The sequence below is a fragment of the Rousettus aegyptiacus genome, unplaced genomic scaffold (assembly GCF_014176215.1).
Source record: "Rousettus aegyptiacus isolate mRouAeg1 unplaced genomic scaffold, mRouAeg1.p scaffold_m13_p_5, whole genome shotgun sequence".
Taxonomy (NCBI): domain Eukaryota; kingdom Metazoa; phylum Chordata; class Mammalia; order Chiroptera; family Pteropodidae; genus Rousettus; species Rousettus aegyptiacus.
The window spans coordinates 66980326-67000470 of NW_023416308.1; the positions used below are offsets into that span (position 1 = coordinate 66980326).

Here is a 20145-nt window from a genome sequence, read left to right on the forward strand (position 1 = left end):
GGCTCCCTACAGATCATGATCTTCCCTTTTACAGTGAGTGTAAAGCAGCTCTTAGGTAAGGTGAATTTCAGAAAAAACAGAAAAATAAGCAAAAATATCATAAGTTACATTATAACTAGCCTTTTACTTGAGGGACTCTCATTGAAAAAACAGGATGGTCTTCTGCTTTTTTATTGTGGTAAATTATACATAAACCAAACTTTACCATTTTAACCATTTAAAAAATATTTATTTGTTATTTATTAAATTTATTGGGAGTGACATTGGTTAATAAAATTATATAGGTTTCAAGTGTACAATTCAATAATTGATCATCTGTAAATAGCATTGTATGTTCACCACCTAAAGTCAAGTCTCCTTTCATCACCATATATTTGACCCTCTTTACCCTTATATATCTCCCCTTTTTTCCTTTTTCCTCTGGTAATCACTAAAGTGTTGTCTGTCTATGAGTTTTTGTTTGTCTTGTTCATTTGTTACTTTCAGTGTTATATCCCACAAATAAGTGAAATCATATCCTTCTTAACTTTTTTTGTTTGACTTATTTCACTTATCATGATAATCTCAAGATCCATCCATGTTGTTGTAAATGGCAGTATTTCATCTTTTCCTGTGGCTGAGTAAGATTCCATTGTATATATGCACCACAGCTTCTTTATTCAATCATCTATCGAAGGGCACTTTGGTTGTTTTGATGTCTTGACTACTGTGAATAATGTTGCAATGAACATAGGGGTGCATGTATCTTTACAGATAAATGTTTTCAAATTTTTGGGGTAGATAGATACTCAGAAGATGGGTTACTGGGTCCTATGGTAATTTATATTCTGAATTTTTTGAGGAACCTTCATACTGTTTTCCATAGTGGCTGTATCAATTTACATTCCCACCAGCAGTGTAGGAGGGTTCCTTTTCAACCCACAACATCTCTAGTACTTGTTATTACTTGTCTTGTTGATGATAGCCACTCTAACCTATGTGATATGATATCTCATTGTGGTTTTGATTTGCATTTCCCTAATAGCTAGTGATGTTGAGCATCTTTTCATTTGTTTGTTGGCTGTTTGTATGTCTTCTTGGGAGAAGTGTCTGTCTAGGTCCTCTGCCCATTTTTTAAATTAGATTTTGTTTGCTTTTTTGCTGTCGAGCTGTATGAGTTCTTTATATATTTTGGCTACCCCTTATCAGAGGTGTTCTTGGCCATTTTTTAAATGTACGGTTCTGTGGCATTAAGTACATTCACATAGTTCTGCAACTATCACTGTCATCCATCCCCAGAACTTTTTCAAGGAAACTCTGTATCCACTGACTTCCCAATAGCCCCTCCCCCAGCCCATGGTAAACACTAATGTATTTTCTGTCTCTTAGCATTTGACTATTCTGGGTATCTCATGTAAAGGGAAGTCTTCTATTTTTTGAAGTAATATTTGTTATTTCTTTAAACAGTAAAATAAGAAAAATCATTTAAAACACTGATAGAGAAAAAGTTGAGATTTTTTTTAAAAGGTTAATGTTGGAATGTATGTTGATAATACACAGATAAAAGGTACCGAAGTAATAAATTATGATTACACATACATATCTGAGGTATATGATTACCACAAAGGTTTTTTCTTATTTTTTGAAAGGAAATCTGTATGAAAATTTATGTACATAAATGAAAATTAAGACATGTATGCAAAATATTGTTGCTCATAAAGCTTACAAATAATGATGCCATGGTCTTCATGAATATCAGAAATATTTCTGGTATAGTAGATACTTGGGTTTCACCCCTGACTTTTTTGTTTGTTTGCCATTTGGCCTGGACTTAGGGCCTGATCTTCTCAAGTCCCTCCTATCTTCATCTGTAAAATGCAGATACTAATAGCCACCCTTCCTACATCATACGGTTGATTTGAAGATCAAACAAGATAATCAAAGTGAAAGAGCTTTGAAAAATACAAAGCCCTGTAGAAATGCAAGGCATTATTAAAGACTGTGGAGAGATTGCTAACACAGTTTGGTTCAAGGCCAAAGTCTTGTACTTCCAAAAGTTAAAAAAAATTCAGTATTTGCAAATTATTTAGAAAACCAAACTCCTGCTTTGGTGACCAAGTACCACAACTGAACTGTGTTCTAAATGCTGTACATTTGATACCTACTGCTATAAGTCATCTAACCACGTTACCACACTAGATGTTATTGTACAACATTTCAGCAATATCTTCTATTTTTGGTGGGTAAGAAGTTCTAAATCCACATAGCTCCAAGACAAAGTCATGTCTTCATAAGGAGGTTTTTTTTTCCTTTTTCATTTTTTCTTCTTTATTCTATGGTGGCAACAGAGCTGCTTTCTGTCACATGTCTACTGTGGGAGACCTGTCTGCCAATGCAATTTAACAAGCATTTCTTGAGTGTCTATGGCACACAAGTCATTTGGGGTAGAGGTGGGGTTGGTGGAAGGATGAAGGGGGTGACAAGAAATACAAAGAGAAACAGGGTCCCTGTATTGGTGAGTTTTAAAACTGATGGGGAGTGGCATATCCTGCGACAACTAACTGTAGAGCCAGAATGAAATCAATGCCAAAAAGAGGGTTGAGGAATACATTATGGGAGTTGGAGAGGTTCAAAGGACCCAGTCATTCAACACAGGAGGGCAGAATCTTGGGACGTTTGTTTTAGGCCTTGATGCATGAGAAGGAATCCTTGGGTCAGAAATGGAAGGGAGGATATTTTAAGCCTGAAGGAACCACACCTAGGCTATCCCACAAATAAATTCCTACTAACTAGCTCATAAAACTAAACAACTTGGCGATGTGCCTGTGACTCTACAAAATCACAGCTGGGTGGTATTAGGGGTTAAATTCCAGATTCTCAGGTGAAAGCACCAGCTGTATAGCATTTTATGTTCCAGGAGGACAGCTCAGAGAAGAGTCGTCCACAACCCTGCAGACAACACTCCATTTTCAGTTTTATAGAGTTGCAAGAATTTTATCTATGTTCAGAAAGAGTTTTCAAATTTAAATAACCCACTTCCAACTAGAAAATTCCTTCAGGCATGTGCCCCACCTGCAGGTTTCTAGCTCACTTCTACTCCTGTCCCAGTCAGTTTTCACAGATCCAGTGCACCAACCTTAACATTTAGGTTTAGTATTTGGAGGGATTCCCTTTTCCAATGCATTACTGTTAGATTACCTTTCCCTCTCCGAAAAGTATAAGACCTCTCTTCTAACCATTATCATACCATTAGCTAACATTTATTGAGATCTTACCTTAGGCCAGGAAATGTGCTATATGTATTATAGTATCTCCTTTACACAAGGCTGTGATATTACTATTTCCATTTTATGGAAGAGGAACAGAGGATTATAGAGGTTAAGTGACTTGTCCAAAGTCACCCAGGTGTTTGCTGGTGTAGTCCAGTGGTGGAATTGGGACATGCACCAAAGTCTGTACATTTAACCACTGCACTGCACTATCTTTACCCACTTGTCTTTCTCTTCTATATTAACTGAGAATGCTGTGAAATTGAAGTGTCACATATGCAATCCATTTTTGAAGAGTGGCAATCTACTATAAGTTAAGAGGAACAAGCCATTGCTGACTTGATATGATTATGTTAATTAAGATTTATTCGGTATTCTACATGCAAGGCACTCTGCTAATCACATGCACTTTCTCATTTTAACTTTCACAGTAGCCTTAGAAAGGAACATTATCATCATCTCTGATAAATGAGCAAACGGTGGCACAGAGAGGTTAAGTAACTGGCCTAAGGTCCTATCAGAAAGTGGTGGGGCCAATATTTGAACCGTGGCCATTTGACATCAGAGCTCTAGCTTTTAACCTCTGAGCTATACAACAACCTCTTTGGATGGGTTGAGGGCCCCGAATAAGATTCTGCTTCAAAATCTCTCCAGCACCAGCCTCACAGAGCCTAAAGTGAGAATCTCTAGATCCCCCCTAGCAGGTAGGAGTTGCTGTTTGTTTCCTGGGAAGGGGTGGCACTGCAAGTAGCAAGCATTGAGCTCCTTCCAAGCCCTGTACCAGGTGATGCAAGGCACCCACGAGTGAGCAAGACCCAGTGCCTGCCCTCCAGGCTGGAGGAGGTAAGCAAGGCAGGTACAATCAAAACTGAAAGTGAGGTATCAAAGCAAATGAGGTCATGCAACTCTGCTTAAATCATTCACCAGTAGCCATCACTAACAGGACACAGCCACTTCCCTCAGCAAGGCAGGTAAGGCTACTCCTCCTGCATCTGTCTACCTATTTCCCAGCTTTGTCTCTGCCTACCCCGTGCAATAGCCATGACATCTGACAGGCATCTCCATGTCTTCCTTGCCTCTCTGCACTTACTATTCTCTCTCATTTCTTTCAGACCTAAGTTATAGCCCTCCTTTAAGACATCTTGATCACACATTATTTGTTTTTATTGCCCTCCCCTCCCAGCGTGTGATTCTGTAACACTTTGTTCGCCTCTTACAGCAGTTATTACCTTAAATTAAAATTACTTACAAATTTGTCTTTTCAAAGGGAAAGTGAGTGCCTTAATCCTCTTTAGCATAATGAATGCTCACCCCGCACAGGGACACAATAGACTCTTAAAGTCTGGCTGAAAGCCAGAAAACGCACATTAACACAGTACAAGGAGGAGTCCAGGTTAGCAGTCCTGCACCCAGCATTGAATGAGATCCTTGAGGATCTGCATTTCTGTGTCTGGGAGAAGGAAGATCTTTGGAAGAATCCAAAGCAGACCTGGGCCACCCTCAGTTGGATGGAACACACTAACTGGGGAGATGAAGAAGGAGGCTTTAAGGTTCATCAATTTCGGAAGTTTGACTGGGCTGGCCCCATCATCAGTAACTTTTTAAAACTTGGCTATGATACAATTTATGGGCATGCCTGCCTCCCCACCAGCCAGCACCCTTCAGCATTGTAACAGTCCTTGTGGCACACACCCACTGGGTGGCTCAGGTTGTCCACCTCTCACTCAGCAATGATTTAGGTGTTATATTAGACTCTTAAAACATCACTTCATTTAATCCTCTCAACCACCTGTGAGGTATTTTTATCTATTTTACTTGTGAGGAAACTGACGCCCTGAGCGGTTAACGCATCTTGCTGTGGTCACGAGGCTTCACGCCACTCTGCGCCGTCTTTGCTGCACGGTTGGTGACCGCACAATAAGTGGAGGGGCTCCTCGCGCTCCACACTCACGGGCTCCAAGGCCCCCTAATGCATAGTGGTCAAAAAATAACAGCACTGCAGTCTACCTCGCTGTAAAAGTTGTTTGGGGGCAAGGCACGCCTGAGAAGGCCTGGACCTGATAACTGTCCTGGTCAAGGAGGAGAAAGAAAACGGCAGGCGGGGTAGGGGTGGGCAACGGGCAGGCAGGGGGCTGGAGCCCGCGGGCGCCGGGGGCGGGGCGGACGGGGAGCGAGCGCAGCACCATTGGCCCGCGAGCTCGGGAGCGGCCCCTGCTCTGCGCCCGCCTCCGCGGGAGGAGCCGGCACGCACCGCCCTGCGCTGACAGCTGCGGGCCGACACCTGGACCGCCTGCAGAGCTAGCTGGGCAGAGCCACCAGCGCCCCGCCGGGGGAGAGGAGGCGCGCGGCGCCCAGTCCCGAGCAAGGTAACGCGCCGCGCCCGAGGTGGCCGGGTTTGCAGCGCCCGGCTCCGGTCTGCGCGCGAGAGGACGCGGGAGGCGGAGAGAAGCGCTCCCTGCCTGGCTGGGGCTCAAAGTAGCACGCCCGGGTTCTAGCCTCTTCTGCCTACTTGCTGTGTTACCTCGGACAACTTTCTTTCCCTCTCTGGGTCTCTGTGTCCTCGTTTATTAAATGAGGGAGTTGGTGTTGAATGATAGTTTTTAGTACTTCTGAGTTCTAACACATGAACTGCGTTTTGGCATCCGGAAAGCGCCCTTCCTCAATTTCCTACCAACTTAAGAGCCAGCTGCGCTGCGCAGGGGCTGAGTCTCCAGGCAGCCCAGGTGCCTGGGTAGGCTGGGGGTTCTGCTGGCCTCTCCTGTTTCCTGGGGCTTTTGACGACTGAGCCTGGGGTTGTGACTGGCTGCTGGCGGGACCTGGTTGCAGAGTAACTGTCCCAGATTGCTCAGATGAAGTAAGGTAGGCAGGGAGTTAGGTAGGACCTATCTACAACAGGTGGGGTGTTGGGAAGGGGGAGTAGGAGGCTGATGATTTCAACTTGGAAAATCTACTTTGGAATTCTCTTCCTACACCCAGACCTTGTCCCACGGTGAGTTATAAATCACAGGAATGGGATTTATCATCTGTTAAAGTGAAAAAGTGACCAATTCAGCAGTTAAGTCATAGGGTTCCACCAGCATGTAGGAAGTGGGCCTCTCTCTCTGTACCCATTCTGCTTCCTCCCTCTTCCCCTTTCTCCCTCCTCCCTTTACGAATCCCCTTTGACTTTGAGGGGCTCCACTTCCTGTCTTAATGAAAAGTCCATATTTTCATTTAGTGCTGGTTTGTTACCAGCAGCCTCCAGGGCTTTGGGCTCTGGGTTGAGATGGAAACCTAGATAAGAACTTATCATGAATCATACTGTCAGCCTCCTGACCCCACACAGCCTGGCAGGGATGTGCAGAGGAAGCCCAGTTGGGGCTTCAGACAGACAGACAAACACTGGAAGGTGAGATGGATTCAAACTGCTGTCCAGTTTCCTGTCCCCTTGTTGTCAATCATTCCCAGCTAGGGAATAGTGGCCCCAGCTGTCAGTCGGATGGAGCAGCCAAACAGAGGATGGTTGAAAGGAACTGGGGACTTCGATGGGTTTCCGTGGAAGAGCTCTAGTAGTTTCCTCCCCTCCCTTTCCCTTACCTCTGTAATTCTGTCTTAGTGTCATATCTAGGTGAACTCAGATTCCAGGACCCGTCAAAAGGGTGGGGAAGGGGGCAGGACAATGGCAATATTGACTGTCTTTTATTATTGGGCACTTATGGGCCAGACACTCTTCTTTGCATGTAATATGTCCTTAATTCTCACCAAGCCACATGAGGGATGGTATACTGTCATTTACTCCATTTTACAAATGAGAAACTGAGGTTCAGAAAGATTACATCCCTTAGTCACATAGCTAGTAAGTGACAAATCCAGTCTGTCTGATTCTAAAGCCTGTTTTCATTACACTTTTTTTGGTGCTCCTTGTGTAAGAGAAAGCTGGAATAGTAACAGCAAAAATGACTATTGAGTTCTCATTAGGTGCCAGACACTGTTCAAAGTGTTTAGAGGTATTATGTCATTTATGGAGCAGGAGTTCTGGTTGCTCTGGTGGCAATCAGTGACTGCCTTTGCCTCTCTTAAGCAGCAGTCCTGTTCCAGAACACTTGCGTGATGTCGCCCAGCTGCTGGTGAGTGGGTGGGGCAGGGGGCCCTGTTTGCTTTATCCCAGAGGTGGTTTGAGGTCTAATGAAGGATTGGTTGTCCACATCTGATCGGTTAGCCCTGACCGTTGGCTCATGAATGATCCCACTGTCCCCTAAGAGGGCTTTCTCAAGCTTCGCTCAATAAACATTTGTGGAATGAATGAATTAGCACCTTGTGCAGAGTGGTCTACTGTCCTGCAGAAATGTGAGGCAGCCCAGGGGCAGCCTGGGCCCCACTATCCTCAGAACCCAGGATGTCAGGCCAGGCAGTTCTTCCCTTTGGGCAAGGGAGGTTGGGTGAACTCTGGTAATATGGTAATATGTTTGCTGTCACTTGTTTTATAAAGAATTTTTAAAGATATAGTAGATGAAGAAAAATTTGACTTAAAAAAAAAATGGGAAAAGCTACTTTTCAAAGAGGCTGCTGTTCTTTCAAAAAGGGGGAAATCAGATGGCAGTATTTGCCTTAGGGTTTTCCGAATTTTTCCTTAGAAGAGTCTTTGAGAGCAAAGAAGACTGACAAGTACTTCTGGAGGGTGGGGATATATAGTTCAGATGGACCCCAGCAAGCTTGAAAGTTGATTTAAGGATTTATGCCATTTTCATTTGATTTCCTATGTTAAGTTAGGTTTAAATATATATGTACACACATACCTATATATATAAACACGTTTCTCCCTTAAATCTTTTGATTAAAATCGATGTCCTTGCATATTGTTTTATATTCTTGGGTACTGAGAGTACCCAGGTACAGGAGGGCAAAGGTTCTGGTCTGGAGACTTAGAGTACTATTTGCATTTTCCATTCACTTGGTTCATAGTAATAGAGCTTCCCAGCTGCCGCTTTTCCTATTTTTCAGAATGAAGAATATGTTTTAAAAATAAAAGTAATCTTTATTGTTTATTATCCCCCTCATCAAATTTATTGAGATAAAATTGACCCATCACATTGTGTGTGTCTAAGGTGTGTGCAGATGATTTGATACATGTATATATTGCTACTATTTTTTTTTTTTTTTGGTAGGGAGAATAAGATTTACTCTCTTAGCAACTTTCAAATGTGTAATACAACAGTATTAACTATAGTCATCATATTGTATATTAGATCCTCAGACTTACTTATTCATCTTAAAACTAGAAATTTGTACGCTTTGACCAACACTGACCCAATTCCCCAACTCCCCAGCCTCTGGAAACCACCATTTCACTTTCTGTTTCTTTGAGTTCAGCTTTTTTTTAGATTTCACATATTAGTGAGATCATTATTTGTTTTCTTATTACCAAAGCTATTCATATTCATTGTAAAACAAAACAAAACAAAACAAAACATTTCTGACACCTGATTCATCTGAATGTGAAATCTAAAAAAAAGCTGTGGGATTGCTGCTGAAGTTGCAGGGTCAGGTTATGCTCCTTTTTAAGGGACTTAAATGTCTCAAATGAAGCAGAAAAGGTAGTTCTTCCGTGTTGTTGAGGTGCAAAATTTGAGCAAAAATTCTAAAGTTAAAATGCACAGTAAAGAGACGAGAGCCTTAGACAAGGTCATTGCTATGGCATTGTATTTTATTACCTGTGTGACTTTGGGCAAGGTAGGTTGCTTCCCTGAAGTGATTTTTGTCTTCTATAAATTGGGGATAATGACACCTACTCTACCGTCCCCTTACCAGAGTTATTATGAGGAGCAATGTCAAGAGTTGTTGTTACTTGCATCACAGGCAAGTGTGTATGCTATTTTTTTTTTGTAAAGTTTAGATGTGAAAAGATGAAAAGCAATGTCAATCTTTATAAAATACTGGACTCTAACTCTTTAACTTAACATTATTAGGACTTAATTATGATGCAAATACTCTATTGGTTTCCTACTGTAAATTTCCTTCAAAGAAGGTAGAATTGCTTGATGACGAGCATCTCATTGATTTTCATCACTCTCCTGAACAGAAGAAAAGGACAAAAAATGATCCCATTTTACAGAATAAAAGCAGGCTTGCCGTTCAAGGGAGCTCTTCATTTGCCTCAGAGCTCCTGAGGGCAGTCTCCTATTGTGTTAAGCAAGGCAAGAGAGTGCAAGGAGGGAGCAATGGGAGCAGCTAGAAAAAGGGTGTATCTGTGGGGCCATGGTTGAGTCCCAGCACCCACTGCTGTTAGGGCTGCCCACAGGTAGGATACCTGGCTCCTGGCAGCTCTAGGGAGAACAATAGGATCTGTACTGGGAGACAGGTGGCTCGCCTTCTCCTGCCTCAGATGCAAGCTGTGCAATCTGGGTTTAGTCATATCCTCTCCCCGAATCTTGGTGGTTTTTTGTTTTTTTGTTTTTGTTTTTGTTTTTTTAATCTAAAGGGAGGGAGTTGGACCAGATGAGGTTCCTTCCAATATTAAAAATCTGTGATTCTGGGTTATTTTCCACTCACATGTGCTCAAATAGAGTTAGTAGAGAATTACCATATCTAGATGAATCAGATGTAAGAAAATGTTTTTACTTCCTGTTGCTTTAAGCTTTAGGTGACCCCTCATGATTTTCTAAGGATGTTCCCAGCTGACTGCTCTCGTGCAGAACACATGATCCATACATCATGGAGAGGAGAGTTGTTTCCACTTTTGTTTGTTGTTATTAACCTGGAACCTTCTCAGATTATTAGGAGGAGAGAATTGCTTTCGGGCAACTTTTGGGAAAGTAAGTTGACAAGTATAATGAAAGCAGTTTATTTACAGTAATAAAGCCACGTGTGTCACTCAGTACTTACCTCTTAAATCACTAAATATAGTATTTTTTTCTTAGTGGCCACTGGGGACTTGGCCCTGTGCTAGGACCTTTGCAGAATGTAGGAGAACACTCTGGAGTGGTTTTGAACTCTAGGAGAGGGAGGAAGGGAGAGGGAGACAGGAGACAGGAGAGAGGAGAGAGTGCCAGGTATGGTTAGACTATCAAGGAGATGAAAAGTCCAGTTTAGGGGAAGATTGATCCCTCAAGGACTTGGGCTTCCTGGTCTAATTCTACATCCACATTACCTGACACTCAATGGAAACGTAGTATTTTTAACGAATTAAATGAATTAATGAATGAATAACTCTTCTGAAATGAAGTCTTTGCTGAAATGCATTACAATGACCCTCAGGTAGTTACAGTGACTTCTTTACATATGCAAAGTACTTATAACTTACAAAAACACTTTTATATGCATTATCCATAGTAATGATGACAGAGATAAAAGAAGACCAAAACAAAAGAATTTCCCAATGTCATTCTTTCTAGACACTGTGCAACTACTAGAAATAGATTTGGTTTATTATCCCTAAATGAGTCTTCTTTCTATAAGTGCATCAAGAAATATTTCAGAAGGGTGGGTGTAAAACCTACAATTAGTTCTACAAGTTTGCATTCAGAGTTAGCAAGAGAAAGAAAGGCATTACTTAACTTCTGGGTGAATAGATATTTCTTTTTTCCCTTGCAGAAGCGACGTTTTACTGTTAGTCTTGATGGAACGTGACACCATCAGCTTCTGATTAGACAAACCAATGTGTTTTGTGCTGTCATTACTCATGGCCACAGGCTCCTCGGCTCTTCTGCCACTGGCCAAGTTGATTAAAAAGCAGGGCTGCGAGGCCAAGGGCATGGTCTGGATCTCAACCAAGCCACGCCACTCAGTCAGATCAGTGCCTCAAGCACTCCTGCCCCCTGGGAGGAAGACTGAACAGTGGCATGTAAGGTTCTTTAGGGCAGAGTCTTTACCACTGCTGGTTTTAGACTAGTCATTTGAGTTTTGGGTCTGAGTTTTCATTTTAATTCTTTGATTCTTTTTAGAATGGATTCTGGGGTTGTTTCACGTCTCCTATCTTGGGACTTTTTGGGGTACATCCTGAGACCTTTGCTACCCCCAAGTCTGCAACTATTACCATAACATATCATTTCCTTAGTGTGCCTGTAGAATGAGAATGATCATACCTGCAAGATTATTCAGAGGATTAAATGAGGTCATATATTTAATGAGAACCAGCAAAAACAGATTGGGATGCTGTTGTTGGGTGGTTGGCCAAACACTTGTTAGCTAAGGACTCACAACCTTATCCCCATCTGGTGCTATATTTGATTTAACTATAGTTTCTATGTGACATATCTTCAAGGTAACTTATGAATAGTTGAAACCACAGGCATTCAGTCTGCAAATGCCATGCATCTACTGCAGTGATGGCACTTGGGGGTAGTGATTGGTTTTGTAAAATTCATCTTCCTCAGTTATTTCAAAAGTAATTTTTATCTGATTTGGTATATCTTTTCTTGCTAAAATAATATATTACATTTGGCTACTTGATACTGCTTTTTCAATCCTGTGAGGAAAGTGAATAATGATGATATCTGACATTTATCGAGCAGTTACTATGTACAAGGCACTGTTCCAAGCACTATACCTCCATCTATTTATTTAATCCCCACTAATATATTATTGATACTATTTTCAGTGCTATTATTTTTCTCATTTTTACGATGAGAAAATTAAGGCACAGACAAATTAAGTAAGTTGCTTAAAAGGACATAATTGTGAGGTGCAGTCAGAAGCCGGTAAAATCAGAAGCCAGAACATTATGAAGCACAATGGCTGGCAAGGGAGTGGGGGCGGGGCCGTGGTGAAGACGGTGTTTCTGGTGGTGTTTCTGGCTCGCGTCCATGGGCACGTGTGAGTCTGGAAGCCCAGGTTTCCTCTGGAGGCCACTTTGTAGTGGCATAAACTTGGCTTTGGAGTCAATCTTGAATTTAAACATTGGATCTGCTTACTAGTTGTGTAAATGAACAAGTTACTTAACCTCTCTTGAGTCTCAGTTTCTTTTTCTGAAAAATATTACATTCATTATCTATTTCTCACCAAATGGCTCTAAGAAATAAATAAGATATTGAATATATTAAAGTCCTTAACATTGTCTTACACAGAGTCGCTATTTAGTAAATACCACTTCCCTTCCTTTCCTCTCTCTTCTCTTCCTTTATCTCTCATTTCCTTCTCTCTTCCTTTAGACTTTCTCTTGGCTCCTAAGAGTTCCCATAGTACAAGCTTTATCCATTATTCAACTATACTTCATTAAGTCACTTAATTTTATAGATGCTTCACTTTCCACAAGTAGAAAATGGAGGTTGATGATATTTGCCCCACTATTTTATCAAGTTTTCATCTAGTCATTAATTTGACAACCAGATTCTAGGGATTAAAAAAAGAACAAGAATATGCCCATAATAAAGGCAACAATGACAAAGTAATACAGTGTGTTAAATGGTCTAGTGGAAATATGTACAGCTTATTGTGAGATTGCAGAAAGATCGACTGCTTGGGAAAATTGGAAGGTGACAGATGAGGTAGAACCGAGACCCAGTAAGAGTTTGCTAGATTAAGAAAGGAGTGGGATAGAGAGAAGATAGTGAGATAAAGAGATTGAGGGACTTTCAGATTCAATGACGTGGAGGCAGGAAGGGCATGGGATTCCAAGGGAATGGAGAGACCACCGAGTTGACACATTAGGCAGATAAGCTCTGGCCAGAGGTGTTGCTCATGTGGTGGGCTGAAACCCAAAGGTGGATCTAGGCTAAAAACTTGCCCCTTGTCTGGGAGGCCACAAGGAAGTATCTCAATATTGTGAGTAAAATAACTAGATTTCTCTTTAGGACAGTAACACTGCCCAAAGTATAGAAGATGGATTTGAGGTTGAATGAACGCATACTTGTTTGGACTTATGGATATAGATAAGATAACATATTTTAAAGCTTTTTTTTTTTTTTTTTTTTTTTTTTTTTTGCTGAAAGGTACTTGTAGAGATGGTGCTGCAATTTAAGACTTATACAGGAAGGTACATATCTGTTGAAAAATAGTAACTCCATATACTAATTTACAGACTAGACTGCATTGGAACCAAATTTTTCCAAAAAGGTAATCCGCTTTAGAGCTAAATGTATTCACCACTTTTCAATAAAAGACCCAGGTGTACCTTTGGCATAATGATTAAGGCTTAGATGTAGACAGAATGTTTAAGGCCCTTTTTCATATTTCCAGAATCGAGTTTAAGATTTTGGAAATAGTTGACACCCAGTGAATACTGAATTCAGTTAGTGCTTTAAAGAATTTCTTGTGTTCAGCATGCACTGCTGTGGTTAACAGCCTCTGAGTTTCCTGGGGGGAGGAGCAGGGAGGCTTGAGCTACAAAACTATCATTTATGGGCAAATTGCAAGAAACTGGGTGGCCCTATTCGCCAGGTAGTCAGAGTCAGACACAAGTACACACAAGTGTGTGTTTGTGTGTTTCTAGGTCTGTGTTTATGTTTTCCTAAGTGTTGTCTGCTTTATCCAGACCAGAGGGAAAACCTGACATCTACCCGGAGTTCCTTGGAGAGGGCCGCTGGGGAGATTAGCCTTGGTTACTAGAGGCGCCTGGATGTAGAGAGGATCACCTGTTTCCCCACATGATCTGGGTGGTGGCCTGGAGCCAAGGGAGTGGAAGAGACGTGGCTCCGCCTGTCACATTCTGCTGGGGACAGATGTGACCCTACCATGGAACTGAGCACAGGTGTTTGTTTGGTGTACGAGGAAGCAAGGAAGCAGTGGGTGTGCTCGCTTTTTCCTTTCTCTGGTAGCCTTTTCCCAAGATCACTCTGAGCAGTCAGGAACTGAAAGTAAGTATTGGATGACATGCAGTACACTGGGAGCAAGATGTATGCATTAAACTCCCAAAGAATCTCACTTTGGGCTTTTGGAATATGAGAACATTGAACCTGACCTCCTTCATGTGCCAAGCCTCAAGTCCTTCTCACTGGTTTAATTAAAGGGTAAATCTTCTGATAATCTGGGTTTGCTCTCTTTCCTTTGAGAAGGAAAGGCACCAAGTCAGATGAACTATGGAAGAAAAAGGGAACAATCAGGTCTTTGAAGGGGCAGGCTGTGTGTGTGCTTCACTTCTGTAGCTACAATGACCAAGTATTTATATTTAGCTTAATATTTAAGTATGGTATGATTAGTTGATCTTTGGTGAAATTTGTTACTACTCTTAGATTAGTGAACATTTGTCGATAAATGGAGCAGCACTGGATTTAGAGACGAGAGTTAGTTCACTCAACAAATACACACTGAGTGTTTGCTGTGTTTGTGTGCCAGGAATTGTTTTAGGTTCAGAATCCAGTGGGGAAGGCACACGTCTATAATCACCATGCTGTGGGGCGTCAATAATCAGGTGTGAACATAGAGGAGAGATGTGTCTAGTGAGATGGAAGAGGGATGAAATGCCAAAAACTTTCTGAAAAGGGTGACATTTGAGAGGAAATTTGATGAATAGGGATCAGAAATTTAAGAAGGGAAGAGAGTAGTGTGGTGGGCATAGTTTCATGTTCAAGGCAAGATTGGCAGGAGCTGATTGTGGGGATCTTTGTACAACTCATTAAAGAGACTGGATTTTTTTTTCAGATCCTGCCTTGTGTCCTGCACTGTGTAAAAACTGAGCAAATATTTCCTCTCTGAGCCTCAGTTTCCTTATTAGTGATATGGAAATGATAATGATTGCCTGGCTTTATCTCATGGATTGTAGTGAGACTCAAATAAGATAAAAATAGCCAGAAATTATTGAATACCTCCTTTCTCCTGAGCACTGGTTCTTCATCTCTATTGGAATTCTGGATGTGTCCACTGAATTTTCTGCCGTGTTATTAGTTTTTGCCTTTAACTTGACTTCCAGGCATTCCTGGTTCAGTGCACCGATCCTCCAGTTAACTCAGCTTAAGAGCTTGGATTCATGCATCTCCCTAGGAGCATTGTTACTGCTTCCTTACCAGTGTTGTTCCTAACTGACATTTGTATTTCACCTCTTCTGCCTCTCCGGCTTTCTTTGACTTGTGAGGTCTATTACAAAAGCCCTGGCCTTTTTGCTTGTAGTGACTTATCTCCTTCATTTGTGCTAAAATAGCATGATTGTAAAAGCAAAACAAAAAAACAAACAAACAAAACCAAACAAACAAAAAAACAATACACACATACACAAGGCTCCTCATCACCCCCTGCATAAAGGACAATCTCCTTAGTCTGAGATTTGAGACCTCTAATGATCTGATCCTAGACTCTGTTTTAAATTCTTATCTTCCATCATTCTCTTCTGTGAACCCTGTCAAACTGATTCCATTCCAACGATACTTTTAGTCCCCTTGTTGAGTTCTTCCCAGCCCTTTCACTTACTCTCAAATCTTGTCTTTAAAACTTCAGCTCTGTGGTAATTAGCAAAATCCTCCTGCAGCAGGAAGTTTTCTTTCCCTTCTCTAACTGGTTTAGTGTTTGGCTTATACCTCTTTTATAGCCATCATCACATACCACCTTGTCTTATTGTTTTTTATGTATTCCTCTTATCTTCCCTATTGGTCTGAAAGTTGTAGAGGGCAGGGGCAGAAGGGACTTGCTAACGTTTCCTTAATGCTCAAAGCTCAGCAGGCTGACACAGCACAAATGTGCTGAATAAATGCTTTGAAACACTGAGTTACACTCACTATCTTTTTTAAAAAGAATTTCAATACACCAATTGACTATAAGGAGTTAGTGGTTAGTGGGCAGTTATTAATTAGGTATTTGGTTTTATGTTCTCATGTGTGTGGAAAAAAATTTACATAGCAGGCCTGAGACTGCTTATCTTAGAAATACCTGCTTGCAAGGTGGGTCCTTGACCGGCATCTGGGAACTTGGACTTCAGAAGGATTCCCACTACTCTAAATGGTAAGGGTAGCTCACCATACCTAAAGTGTGCAAACAAAGCAATTCTGCTGAGAACCTGCTTTCCTGCTAGACAGGGTATGTCTACCTGACTAGTCTCCAGTGTAAAACCTGGACATTGACTCTCTAAAGAGCTTTCCTGGTTGGTAACATTTCCCATATGTTGTCACAACTTGTTGCATGACCCTTGTGACTCCGCTAGGAGAGGACTTGTGAATGCTCATGACTGGTTTTCCCCAGACTTCACCCAGCTATCTTTTCTCTTTGCTAATTTTACTTTGTATTCTGTTACTATAATCAATCAAAGTTGTGACTATAACCATCTGCTGTTCCATGAGTCCTTCTAATGAACCATCAAAACCTGGGGCCGATTTGGGGATCCCTTTAACACACCACAAAATGCCACAAAGGCAGAGCCAATTCTTTATTTATTCATTCATTTTTGAGCCCAGATTTCAGAGATATTAAAGGCTCAGAGAGGTTATTGGTCTGTATATAAGAGATGAGCCCAGTGTTTAAGATTGTAAATGGGCTTGAAAATGTATAGGGTACTCTTCAAGATAAAGCCGAAGCCTTCTTGATCACCCCCTATCAAATTTGGGTGAGAAAGACATGTTGGAGAAGGTTTGGTTGAATTTTTCATAACATCTCAAGTACTGTCATAGTCCTAAACATATCCATTATCGGAACTAGACTCTTAGGAAAATTAGGGACAATTTGCCCGGGATCCATTCTCATTATTCCTCTAACTCAGAAGTTGAGTTCCTTGGGACATTTTTCCTACGTGAAAACAAGAGGTGGAGAGGGCATCTATCATGTTGAATTTCTATTGTGTCAAATGTCAGCTAGATCTTTAACATGAATCATTTCCTTTAATCCTTACAAAGATCCTCAAAGGTAGGAAGTTAACACCATAAGATGTAGATAAGGAAAATGGAACTTAAAGAAGTTAAATATTTGCCCAGAGTCACACAGCAATGAAGTGATACCCCTGGAGCTCAAGCCCAGGCAGGTCTTACCCCAAGTCAGTGCTCCCCGCCCCCTGCACCCCCATGCTGCCTGAACACAATGGCATGACTTCAGAAAATACTAATCAGCTCCTTTACAGCTCCTTACCCAGGCCTCAGTAAATGTTAAGTTTTGATAAGATTTAGCTTCTGGTGTCTAGCTGGAAGTTTTAGAGAAGGAGATTTCCTTGACGATGATGGCTTATGTGAATGCTCTGTACTTATGTGTTGCCTTTCCGGGGTCCAGTGGGCCTCCCAGCATGGCAGCCCTCCTAGCTCTATTCACATCACCCAGCAGTGTGCTTCTGTCCAGCGGGGTGTGCATGTGGGGGGTGGGGTGGGGGCAGGGATGGTCCGCTCTGTCATTTAGTCAATTTCAAAGCAGGTTTGCCTGAAGTCTTCCATCCTGACAGATTTCGGGCAAAAACTTATCTGGGAATAATATGCTTTATTTAATTTGAAAGTAAATGAAGAGGTTTGTTTGTTTGTTTGTTTGTTTGTTTTAAATAGAACTAGAGGGAGAAAAATAGTAATGGATAATTTGGGGGTACCCTCTCCTATTCCTGTCCGTTTCATCCAGGGAAATGTTTTTATACAACATTTCTTCTTGATATATATCTATATATATATATATATATATATATATATCTTGATATATATATATATCAAGATATATATATGTCTTGACATACATATATATACATATACATATATATAGTGACATACATATATATAGTCACGCTTAAGGAAGGAAACAAGGTCTTGTGCTCTAGTGAGTGCAATGGAAAGTGCTGACTATGAGCGAATAAATGCAGCACTTGGTACAGTGAGTCCCCAGCACAGACTAGGGACACAACTGATATTTGTTGAATGAATGCAACTGTGCATAAGTATCTTACCTCTATTTTTGCTCAAAGGACAGAGTAACTTGGGCCCTTGTTCCCATTAGTGGGCTCTAGCTGAGGAAGGGAAGATTTACTTTTTTCAGATATTGAGTGTGGGGCCAAGCCGTCATCATTTCAGAGAATGAAATGCAAATGTTTTCTCCATCATGGGATATGATTTTATTTGGGATGCTGAGAATAGATTTAGTGGTGGTGGTAGTAATATTAATAGCTAATACTTATGTAGTATTTGCTATGCTAGACTAAGTGCTTTACAAATATAAGCTCATCTAATCTTCATACCACATTTTAAGTAGATATTTTATTAATAAGGAAGCCAAAATACAGAGAAGCTAAGTCGCTTGTTCAAGGTAATCGCCAAGTGGTAACTGAAACAAAAATGTGGATATGCCAAAGAGCAGCTCCAAAATCCTCTCCTTGATGGCATTACAAGGGACTAGGAACCTAGACATTTTCCCCTGCTTTTTATTGTGGTAAAATATATGTAAAATTTATCATCTTAATGTTTTCTAAGTGTATAGTGACAACAAATGTATTCACAGTTTTGTGCAACCATCACCACCATCCAGCTTCATAACTCTTTCATCTTGTAAAACTGAAACTCTATACCCATTAAACAGTAATTCCCCAATCTGCCCTACCCCTAGGTCCTGGCAACCACCAAAACTTAACATTCTATTTTCTGTCTCTATGATTTGACTACTCTAAGTACCTCATATAAGTGGAATTGTATAGTATTTCTCTTTTTGTTATTGGCTTATTTCACTTAACATAATGTCCACAAGATTCATCCATGTTGTAACATATGTCAAAAATTTCCTTCCTTTTTAAGGCTTAATAATATTCCATTGTGTGTGGGTATACTCACACGCACACACGCTACATTGTGTTTATTCATTAGTGGACACTTGGGTTGTTTCTATGTTTTAGTTATTATGAATAATGCTGTTATGAACATGGATATGTAAATATCTCTTCAAGACTTAGCTTTCACTTCTTTTGGGCACATCTTCAGAAGTTGAAAGCTGGATCATGTGGTAAATATTTTTAATTTTTTGAGAAAATGCCATACTGTTTTTCATAAAGGTTGTATCCTTTTACATTTCCACCAACAGTACACAAAAATTCGGATTTCTCCACATCCTTGCCAGCACTTGTTACTATTTTTTTGATAGTAGCCATCCTAATGGATGTGAAAGTGTATTTACAGTAGTTTTGATTTGCACTTTTCTAATGATTAATGATGTTTAAGTATCTTTTCATATGCTTATTGGCCATTTGTATATCTTCTTTGGAAAAATGTCTATTCAAATCCTTTGCCTATTTTTTAGTTGGAATTTTTTGTTGTTGAAGTTTAAGAGGTTTTTTAAAAAAATATATTCTGGATATATAATTCCTATATATATAAAATCATATAATCTCTTATGAGATTTTCAAACATTTTCTCCCATTCTATGGGTTGCTTTTTATTCTGTTGATAATGCATTTTGATGCACAAATTTGTAAAGTTTTCAAGAATTCCATGAAAACTTTTTCTTTTGTTGACTGTGCCTTTGGTGTCATAGCTAAGAAATCATTGCCAAATTCAATGTCGTGAATCTTTCGCCCTATGTTTTCTTCTCTAAGAGTTTTATAGTTTTATGTCTTACATTTAGGTCTTTGATCCATTTTGAGTTAATTTTTGTATATGGTGTTAGGTAAGGGTCCAACTTTATTTTTTTGTGTGTGGATATCCCATTTTATTTATTTAAGCAGCATTATTTGTTGAAAAGACTGTCCTTTCCTCATTGAATGATCTTAGCACCCTTATCAAAAATCGTTTGAGGGAAACTAGGCATTTTTTAAAGGCCATCTAGTTCTTGGTATTTCTTGGTTTTACTAAAAAAAAAAAATGTAGATGAAGGACTCTGCTTTCTATGAATACCTGGAGCAATTTCTGGAACTCTGCTTTTCTTTTACTTCTATGTAAACCTTAAAAAATTATTTAAATTTTTTTTTTATCAGAAGTAAATGAGAATTCCTGTTTGAATCTTCTTGTATTCTGTCCCCACTCCAACATAATGTTTTATTTTTCTCCCCTCAAATTTCCGGGAAATAATAGAAATGAAGCCCAAATAAAGAGAAAAAGCCTTTGTAGACTCAAAT

The 20145-nt window shown here is 40.4% G+C and overlaps 1 protein-coding gene across 22 annotated transcripts in view; it reads left to right on the forward strand.

Moving 5' to 3' along the window:
• Positions 1–5489: 5489 nt before the first annotated feature.
• SYTL2 (synaptotagmin like 2) overlaps positions 5490–20145 on the forward strand; it is a 95052-nt gene continuing 80396 nt past the window's right edge. For 9 of the 22 annotated variants that reach the window (XM_036220458.1, XM_036220463.1, XM_036220460.1 and 6 more), the window contains exon 1: positions 5491–5614. The gene's annotated coding sequence lies outside the window, so the exon portion shown is untranslated. Of the gene's footprint in view, positions 5615–20145 lie in introns of all 22 variants that reach the window. The other 13 variants (XM_036220467.1, XM_016160359.2, XM_016160362.2 and 10 more) reach the window with 3 other exon arrangements.